We start from the raw sequence: 10446 nt of genomic DNA on the forward strand, positions 1-10446 counted from the left end.
CCGAAGGTCATTTTCACCTCGGCCATGGGGCAAATAATGCTAGCTGTGGCATTTTCATTGCCACTAAAGGTATAGCAGACGGCAGTTTTCTCCCCAATCTAAAGGCAAAATAACATGCGAGAACAGATGTTTGTGTTTGTAGGTTCATCATGTTGCAGGCAACAATACTCAAGCTCTAGGCATTACTGTAATGCACTCAAGGCACTGGGGTGGATCAGCTAGGAGGCATCCAGATTGAGGTCTTTGTGATCTGAACATCATATGACGCACCCATTCTTATTGAACCTTCATGTTACAGCACCTGCTGCTTCGCTGTGCAAAAAGAAAAAAGATTGACAAAACCTAGTTGCAATTGCTCATGATAATCAAAGTCTAGGCTAAATTGCAGTTGCATTAGGTTTCCAACAACCACCTCCGAAGTCTGGCACAAATGATGTGCAATGTTTCTCGTCACGCCGTACGAAAAAAATTGGTGTCATTTAGAGTGTATGTTATCTACTAGGCAAACAAACAACAGAGAAACAGTTTACCGTTTTCACAAGAATATAGTCTCCGAAGGATATATATATTGCCTCGTCCAAAAATTTCAAAGGTGTTGGTGGCCAGGCTGTTCGTTAACTGATCATGAATTCAATGGACACTGTAAGAAAGGGTCATCAGTTCGATTCCCTGTCAGATTAAAAGTGCATGTCCCCAGGTTATTCAATTTATACCAGCAAAAGAAGACACCAATGTGTTGAAATTTGAAAGATGTTTGTCCTGTCCACCTTCTTTGTATAACTCTTTCGTATTTTTGAATCAGGGCTGTTCAAGAAGTATCCAACCTTTGGCAGGAAAAAATACATTCATTTGCCTTGAGGTCTAAAACTCTAATCCCCTTCAAACTACTCTCCTTGGGATAGCACACACTTCAATGTTTGAAAGGCTTAGCTGTTTATTCAGCCAGCTGTCCCGGTGCCCTGGGCCTCTTGTGCCGTAGTTCACATGGTTTCCGAATGAGCCGAAGTCCTATCTTCTTTGATGACTTGGCTGCCTCCAGTTCCACATGGCCCAAGCCTCAGCGCAATGCCTGCAAAATGATATGAGAGCAATTCACTTATAGGATCAAGACAAACAAAATTTAATTTAGACTAATAGCTTCTTTTCATGTCACCATTTCGGAACAATGTTTCTACCAAACTAGACAAGCAGAAAACAGAAGAATTGCCACTCATTAGCTGCATGAAAAAGTATAATCTGCTTGTAACACTGGAATGTGCTTGCCAGAGGCGAGTTACAGCATAATGATGTGCTGTATTACCAATTTCATGTGATCGTTTAAAATCCTCTAAAACTGTAAAACTACGGCACCTGAAAAAAAAGTATGTGAAGTATACAACCACTACTATTTTCATTGACAGCTGCCACTAAATACTGTTTTTTCTGAACTAAAAAAAGTACAGTGGACTCGCAATAATTCAAACTCTGATATTTCGTACTGCCGGTTAATTCAAACAAATTTAAAAATTTAGTTTTTTTGCTATGTTTTAATACATCTATAAGCTGTTTAATTCAAACAATGTTTTCGCTCCGTTCACACTATTTGTCCATCGCGGAGGGTTAGCCCCGTTGAGTGCGCTTCTCATCGAGCACCTGTGTACTCCGGAAAAGCAATACACGCGAAGCTCGTGGTCATTGCTTTGCCGCAGTATACGGGTGCTAGGTGAAAAGCATACTCGATGGGACTATCCCATCCCGATTATGGAAGGAGCACTGTCCTGACAATCTGCTTTCATTATTTGTGCTTTGATTTTTCTAAGGGGGATTAAATTCCAGATGAAAGAAAGAATATTTGCATATAGCAAGCAGATTTATAAATTCCTTCGATTAGGATAGCTGGGCGTTTCTTTAAATTTAATTTTATGTAAAATCTGTCATTTACATGCCACCCCAATGTAGGCATTGGACTTACAGAGGCCACAGTTCATAGATGTAGTTATATTAAAACTAACTGAGCTTAGAAGTGGACAACGGGAAGGTTGGGAACAACCTTCACAAGTTAAGCTGAATTTTTGTTTAAGCACGACACAACAGTAGTAACAGGCTTTGAGAAACTATTCTATATTCAATTAGAAAATATTCGGCCAATATTAATATTTGCTTTAAGCCTCACCAATGTTTTATGTGTGCCCTTTTTTAAATAGGCCTGTGCAGAGGATACTAGAAAAAACGGCTTGGTATATGTAGTTATTCCTATAGCGATTTCATACTTTGCCTCATATCACTTTTCCATAAATTTCCGATAATTCAAACTTCTCATATTTCAAATTAAAGTCTGTGGCTTCCAGGAGTTTGAGTTACTGAGAGTTGAGTGTATTAGAAAATACTTCCGGTCCTCCGAAAACCAAGAACCTAAACATTGACTTCAAGCAACAGCTTTTCTAGCTGCCAAATAAATGACATGCCACACCAGAAGTGTAAAGCTTCCTTCAGTGACATGAATAGCAACCTTACACAAAAGATGAGCACCAATTCACTTATGCACAGGAGGCGGCTGTCGCCATGTAGGAAAGTAACACAACTCGCAAACGTCCATAACACAGAGGGGCATGCCCACCCCAAACTCCAGGATAGCCTAGGTCTGCTGAGAAGCCTCGTCCATATATCTTGGAGTCCCCAAGTAGCAGCAATCAAGAAGTCAACTTCCCCTCGAGGCAGACTGCCCTCGAGCCCCTTCCAGTGGCCTTCGTTATACCAGAAGCCCATGATGGATCACGCTAGTGAAGAGTCCTCTCGCTCGTTGCCTAGGAAAAGGTGAGGAGGAGCATCACCACTGGGAAGGTCTAGGGACCATTAACGCAGCACATCTCTATCTTCTGTTTTGGTTTGATCAGATTTACACTGCATTGGAAAACCATAAATGCCTGCAGAAGCAAGTCAGTGGACCTTGGAAAAACAGCAGTGGACTGTTTTTCATTATTGCACACTGTTCATTGTTAAATTTGTTACACCAGAGACCACTATTTCACTAGAAATGGCAGTTGGTGGCTGCACTGTCATTGCACAATTAATAAGAGCATGAGTCTCTGGCAATGGAAGTTTCTTAGTAAAACTGGTGCTCTAAATAATGTTGTGGTTCAAGAGAATGATGATGATGAAGATAAAAATTTAAATAACACTTGCATGTGATGGGTTTTAAAGCCGCAAGCCACATGGTCTTCAGCAGAGGTTGGCGACACCTTTTGTCATAAAAGCACCTTTAAACAAAATATTGATAAACATTAGTTCTGTCTAAACAAAAGAGGAAACCATCACTTCATTCTGTGATTTTGGTTTGCTTCAAGTTGCAATAATTTTGACCTTGCCTTGAAATTTCACTGTAAAAGAAATGTCTTATGATGAATGTACCGAAGACTGGAGCTCAGCTAAATTTAAATGGAGAGAAAGGTTCTTAATTAAGTGGCACACAACAGAACATATAGAGGGAGACCTTAAAGACCGACTTACGAAACCATTTTCCGCAGGGTAGAAAAGTGCTCCCAACGACCTTCGATCCCTCCCCTCTCGCACTCCTTCCTCCTCCTCTCCTGAAAAACGGCGGGTCCGGAAGCTAGTCTTCGTAGAAAGGAGAAGGGGTTTCTTCCTTTCTGGGTGGCAAGGAGGAAACCTCTTCTCCCGCGGAAAATGGTTTTGTAGGTCGGCCTTTAAGAAACCCTTTTCATGGGTGCACTTCCACTTACAACCATCTCCAAAAGAAAAATATTTTGCTGGACCTTAGTGCTTTCTATTGAAGAGTACGGCTGGGCAATGGATAGAATAACCGATCAATTAATATAAAATTGCTTTAATCTGGATTATTCTGTTTATCCGGTCAACCAGTAAAATTATGACGAACGAAAAGAAAATCAAAATGAAATGCTTTTACCATAGAGAAATGGCCGAGTACATGTATATGAAGGGCAACGTTTAGGTGAAATTTTAACCTAAAATAAACTGCAAGGGCAAGATTTGTAACTCCAGACAAGGGGCAGAGAGTTACATGTGCTCTGGCCACTTTAACATATATTGAGTGTCTGTTTAGAGCAGCGAGAACAATCAAAGGAAGCCGCTCTTGCCGATGAATATCACCAAACCTCTTTGCCTCATGCAACTCAAGTAATAATCTGCAAGTGTGTCCTCAAACTGTTCAACTATGTATTGAAGTTGATTCATTATCAATTTCGTATAAGTGTTTATCAAACATTCAGTAAAGGCAAACAAAAATATATATAATTTTGAGTATGCATGGAAAGGAATGAGAATGATTAATCTATTAATAATCGGTTAAAGGATGGCAATTATAATGATGTTTAAATTTATAATCAATGCTCAGCCCTACAGTCCAGTCATTGTTGCTAGAAGCTGAAATGACCAAGCGACGACTGACAACAGTGGCACTGCCTTAACAAGAAAACTTCAACTAGCGATAAAAGATAACGTTCAGAAGAGATTGCAGTGGCATGATGCCTGACTCGGCCTGATCATGGTTGAGAACCGCGCACCTTGCTGCAGACGTGCTGCTTCTGGGATTGTTTATAGTCACCATTATGTTTGCCTGCTGAGTCATAGGACAAAGTTATTTGGCTGGGACAAAGCCCACCGGCCCAGATAATTGAGGCGCCAACAAGCACGGCTAGGCGATAGCAAAACATAAAGATGACTCAAATCGAGGTGCTCCTAAAGAATGAGAAACAGGCAGAGTCGCATAGCAGTGGCCATGCACTCTTGTCCTCAAACCGCCTCTTATTGCTACTTCAGCATCTCTTGTAGAAGCCCAGCAAGCAGTGGATTTCGGTCACTGCACTAACATTTCAGCTTGCACAGTCCAGGACTCAGCACGACCCCCAACATACTCAAGGACAGAGATACAAAGAAGCAACCTACTAACCTCTGTGTAAATGTGATCAAAGAAACAGGGAATACCCTCGAGCTTATAGCCTAGAGAATAGAAAAGCACCATACACAACATTAACTTCCTAAAAGAGAGGGACATCAAACCTGGTTCTAGAGAAAAAGATAAAGGCTAAAAAAGTTCTTCCACTCACAGTCAAAACATAGCGAAGACTTATTCACCACAGTTACAAGCTTCAATTTTGTTACTGATTCTTTCAGTATAAATTTGTGGACATTCTCTTGGGTCAAAACTTTTTCAGAACAGATCCATAAAGGCTCACAATTATTCCCTCAAATGTTTTCACAGTTCCAAATAAAGATCCCTGTTTTTATGCAATCTTTGCAACAAAATTCTGCAAGAAAAGCAACAAAAAAAACCCCCACTTGATTAACAGTAATGATTTTGCGCCCTTGTGGGATCCTGCTGAAATAGTTTTGACCGAAGGGAATGACTACAAGAATATACTGCAAGAATCAAAATAATGATAATAAAGCATAGAAATGCATTGACTAAGCCCTTTCTGTGTTTCGACTCTGAGTGGAACAGGTGTACAGGGACGTAGCCAGGGAGGGGGAGGGATGCTTATGGGGCTTCAGCCCCACCCCGAAATCCAGTCGACCCTATAATATTATACACAAGCATTTTGACCCCTTAGCCCTCTCTGAACCCCAAGTAATGGACATCCCAGCCACCCCCCCCCCCCCCCTAAAAAGAAAAAAAAATCTTGGCTATACCACTGCTTTTTGCCTGTATTTTTTCATTAGAAACAAGTTCGATGTCGACCCGTTTTCGGAAACTTGACCTTGTGTATAATGTTTTTGTACTTCTTAGGTTAAAAACTCAAGCTATTCTTCTTTCAACCACATTTACTCAGAGGTTCGTAGGTTGCTTCGTTTCGTTTGTTGTCATGGGGACCTTCGGGGTTGCGTACAGTAGAAGGCCGCAATATCCGGGAACGAATTCCCTTTGTAGAGTGGTTGTAAGCAGGAAAATATTATTTGAAAAAAGTGCCTTTGTGTCTCCCTCTTCAGGGTTGCCTATTTATTTTTAGCCCATTGTTTTAGACTTCAGTGTTTGCATCATCCTTCATGAATCCCTACTACTGCATTGGGTAATTCACCTTGTTTAACCTGTGCCAGCTTGCACCTCGGTTTTCTTCTTTAAAGAGACACGAACACGCCCTAAAAATGTGCATATTTTTTCATTTTTTTGCCAGGCAATTTAATTTGTGTCAAGAGACTAGTCAGGAAATATTTTAATACACAGCCACGTACATATTTAATAAAGCCTAAAAAACTCTGCAGTTCGAAACCGAAAAGACGACGAGAAGACGAAACCGAAAAGACGACGACGACGAATTTGCGCGCACCGTTTGTCGTGCGATTATTTCGCACGACAACCGCTCAATGTCTGCGCTTGAAGATCAATTGGCTGGTATCACAAATGACCGTTCCGAAGTAAAGCCCCCTCATCCGTCGCAACGTTGGTGCATCATGCGTCACCATCGTATCGTCCAGCCCGCAGTACGTCGCTGTATTGAATATGATAAGCATAAGTACTTCCTGTGATCTGTGCAGTATTTTTTTTTCAATCAGCATTTTTGCTGGCTTTTGGAGATCACAAAAATGTGGTTCATATTCTTCTTTTTTTTTTAATGTTGCGTGTGTGCCTTAGATGATGCAAAACTTTGAATATATTTGGTACATACAGTTTAAACCCCAGATAACCTGAAAAAGAGAGTGAGTGCGATAGCAAGCAACCAATTCAAGAATGGCTGTTTTTCAGCAGAAACAAACAATTTGGATCCGCAAGTAATGTTCTGGGTAGTTGGAGTATCGTAGGTCATGTTCAAAGAAAAACCTCAACAAGCATAAACACCCTATCAATGTCCCTTTAATAGATTACGGTACGAGTTACATTTCTAGACACAAGCATAAACAATGTTCGTGATTAAATTGCAAGCACACAGTTAATTCATAGGAATGATTGAGAGCATACTTTTGTTCACTAGTGCTGATACTGACTAAATGATAAACCATTATTTAAAGGGACACCGACAGGGTATTTATGCTCGCCGAGGTTTTTAGTTGTACGTGACATATGAGAGCTCAACTACCCAGAAGAGAATTTGCGGCTCGAAATTCGGTTTCTTTCCGCCCGAAAACCGCCAATCAAGAACTGGCCGGTTCGAGTCTCGCTCACTCTCTTTTCCGCGGTCACGGGCCGTTTTCTAAGGTATCGATGCGACCACCAAATTTAATCAAAGTCGTGGGTCACTGAAGGCACACACTCAGTATTAAAAATAGAAAAAAATATGAAACCCATTTTTTGTGGCTTCTAAAAAGCTGTAATTACGTTGATTGAAAAAAAACAACGTTCCACAGACAACCGGAAGCATTCTGTGCGTTCGTCGTTTTGCGTGTCGTGGGACTCGCGGGGACGGCGATGGCAGCGGAAGACGGGCGTGGGACCTCTATTTCAGAACTGTCGTTCGCGGTACCGGCGAATTCTGGCTACCTTTAAAAGAGAAATTTGGGACTAATCAAAAGAATTGGTATTCATCCCGTACGACACGCCCGAACACCAAGCCGATTTGCACGAAGACGTCGCCGAGCCGTCACTCCCTTCTCGTGGCTGAAGACATCGCTCGCGCAAACGTCAAGCACGACGTGTCTACTTCGAGTTGAATATGACGCGTACAATTTCTTTACTAGGTGCGAATGTCGCCAATGCGTGGTGCTTCCCGACTTCGACCCGGGAGTGCTTTTGCTAAAGGAAAATCGGCAGCAAACTTTCCAACTTACAGTTTACCGGCTGAATTATTACTAAGGAAAGCGATCCACCTGTAGAGAGATGCCTTAGTAGCTCAGTGGGAAAGACGTCCGCTTCACACGCGGTAGAACCGGGTTCAATCCCCCGTGAATTTTTTTTTTTTTACATTTTTTTATGTTTACATATCTTTTTTTTTTTTACAATTATCACTGAAGAAAGAAACAAAAAATAACAAACAAATGTTGTGGACGACACTTCGCTTAATTAAATGGTATGGGATTTTCTTTTTGACACCTGCGAACTCAATGTAATCACTTTCCACAAAATGCAAGGAGCATATAAATCAGGTAGCGTCCGCTTTCCGAGGTGCCCGTATATGTTCTACAGGAATTGCAGCCAGCCATTGCTCCCGATCCCGTTGATCTTTCGGAAACTCTGTCGCACAATGCCCCCTTTTTTTTCGGACGCAGGACATGTGAGCCAGCTCTTCACGCAACATCTTGGGTGTATTCTTTTCTGAGCCGATCATGGAAATTCACCACGGGCACTTACTACTGATCTCCAACTCCTCACTGTACAAAACAACTCATCTTGGAGTACAGAACAACAAGCGGAACAAACATAACTGCAAAAGAATCGCACGGCGAGCAGTTCCCGCACGGCGCATCGCACGCCGCATGTCGTGTCGTCTGCTACGGAGAAAAAAAAACAAAAAAACGCACGGTCGGGTGTAGCCACGTGACTTCCGCCACTCACTCTCTTCTCTCCGCTTCTTCGACCTCCGTCGGGTTTCGGTTTCGGTTTCGAGCAGTTGCGTCTTTTGGCTTTATTAAAAAAATATGCGACTCTGTTGCAAAATATTAATTGGGTAGTTCTCCGACACCATAATGAAGCGCCTGGCAAAAAATGGAAAAAAAATTTTTTTGTGGGGTATGAGTGTCCCTTTAAGACAAAAACAAAAAACGGTGCAAAGGACACAAGAGAACAGACGCATAAAACACAGTGCTATGGTGTGTTCACCTCCACCTCTTTTTCCATATTTCCATTTTTTGTTTCTAACCCATTTGTTAACAATTTTTTGTTTGGGATTATTTGTGCTAGGGGTTCACTTTAATGACCCACCTGCCATGGCATTCACTTTAGGCGCACTTCTCCCTTCTTCAAGGCACCATCCTCGAAGAAGTGCTGGGTGGGCGTCCCTTTCACTCTTGTGATGCAGTTCCTCAGGTTCCCATAGGTTGCAAGCTGCCAGACAAACTAGCCGAGTCAGGAAAACTAGTCCTGCAGCAGCAAATTTCACTTTAACACTTTTCGACTTAAACACCCACGCACCTAAAAGAAGACAAGACAAACAGCAAAGCAAGTGGTTTGCCCTTCTTAAATGCCTTCTTTCATTTCGCTGGGAACACATGTATCGGTCACACACTAGTGTACATCCAGTGGTATGGCTTAATTTTAAGATGAGCACTCTCTTATATAACTTCAAACTTATCTAGAAAACACTGAATATAATGGGTCAGACATAAAAAAAAGTTGTTATGAAATAACCTGTATGTTTAATCAACATTTCCTGATATTATACACAAACAGTAATGCAGGGTGGGATTGTGCATTAATTAGAAACTTGCAACCGGTTAACAGTTGACATTTATTTAAATAATTGATCAGTTAATGAGCGACTTGGAGGTTTATAAAATTGTTAACATATTTTAAAATTGTGAATATTACAAAATACCGTTGGAGAATGTAATTGCTGGGATTCCCATATCCTATGCAATGGAGGAACAAAACGTAATAATGAAGCCATTTCTATTTAGTGGTGTGTTTGGCACACAATCAAAGGTCATGGGTTGATGTGGCAGAAGCTGACATCAAATGCCAGCTACTAGGTATTATTGAAGTAATTAAAAAGTGAGATTTGGAATGCAATGTAAATAAGGCATTATCCTCCAACAGGTATAGCCTTTAGACAAGGATGCTGTACAAAGTTACTCCATGTAATGGCCCACAAGCTCCCCAAATTAATCAAAACAAAAAATAGTTCTTGCTGACATAATAGGGCAACCTTCCATCAACACAAGTGACGTCAAGGCAACTGTTATCGCATGACTGCCACGAAGCACGAACATCCACACAGTAGTCAATATATGCTGTCATATCATTCAACTCACGTTACGATGCTTGCTAATCATGTCAGCTTCAGCCTGGTCAGGATGGCACCTAGCACAAGAATTCAGACTTCACTGTGGTTTATATCATGAAGAGAGACACACCATATAATAAGTAAAACAACCCTAACAACTAGAACTTTTAACAAGGAGGAGGGTGCAATAGCTTATTGTACAGAATGTCCCTGAAAAACTCGAACCCTGGTTTTCGCACCGCAAAAATAAACTAGACTTTGGAGAAAGCTCAAACTCCTTTGGAACATAGCTGCAGCCGTTCAAGCGAGATGCTTAAGTTTTAATGCATATCATTACCGGAATAAAAAGTTAGAAGTGGAAAACTGTTTTTGACTATGAGAGGACGCCGTCCCTGAGAAGCAGCAGACAGAATGCCGCTGTTTGTGACAGCATCTCACAGATGGTGCCTCCATCTGCCAAGGGTCAGAGCTATAGATAGGGGAGAGTTTGGCCATCCATTGTCCTCGGTGAACCCAGGCGGACCCTTGACTCCTCCCACCGGCATTGACGTTGGCCCTAGCAACCGCGTGGCAACGACGAACCCGCTGCAATCGACACGCTCCCGACCACCATTTTTGT

At 41.7% G+C, this 10446-nt stretch overlaps 1 long non-coding RNA gene across 1 annotated transcript; it reads right to left on the bottom strand.

Moving 5' to 3' along the window:
* Nucleotides 1–853: 853 nt before the first annotated feature.
* LOC115327311 lies at nt 854–10022 on the bottom strand. The gene is made up of 3 exons (XR_005716129.2): nt 9856–10022; nt 8807–8929; nt 854–1069 (listed from the first exon to the last, which is right to left on the bottom strand). It is a non-coding gene; the product is annotated as an uncharacterized LOC115327311 (long non-coding RNA).
* Between the last annotated feature and the right edge of the window lie 424 nt (nt 10023–10446).

Source organism: Ixodes scapularis, unplaced genomic scaffold (genome assembly GCF_016920785.2).
Source record: "Ixodes scapularis isolate PalLabHiFi unplaced genomic scaffold, ASM1692078v2 PGA_scaffold12__126_contigs__length_90152505, whole genome shotgun sequence".
Classification (NCBI taxonomy): domain Eukaryota; kingdom Metazoa; phylum Arthropoda; class Arachnida; order Ixodida; family Ixodidae; genus Ixodes; species Ixodes scapularis.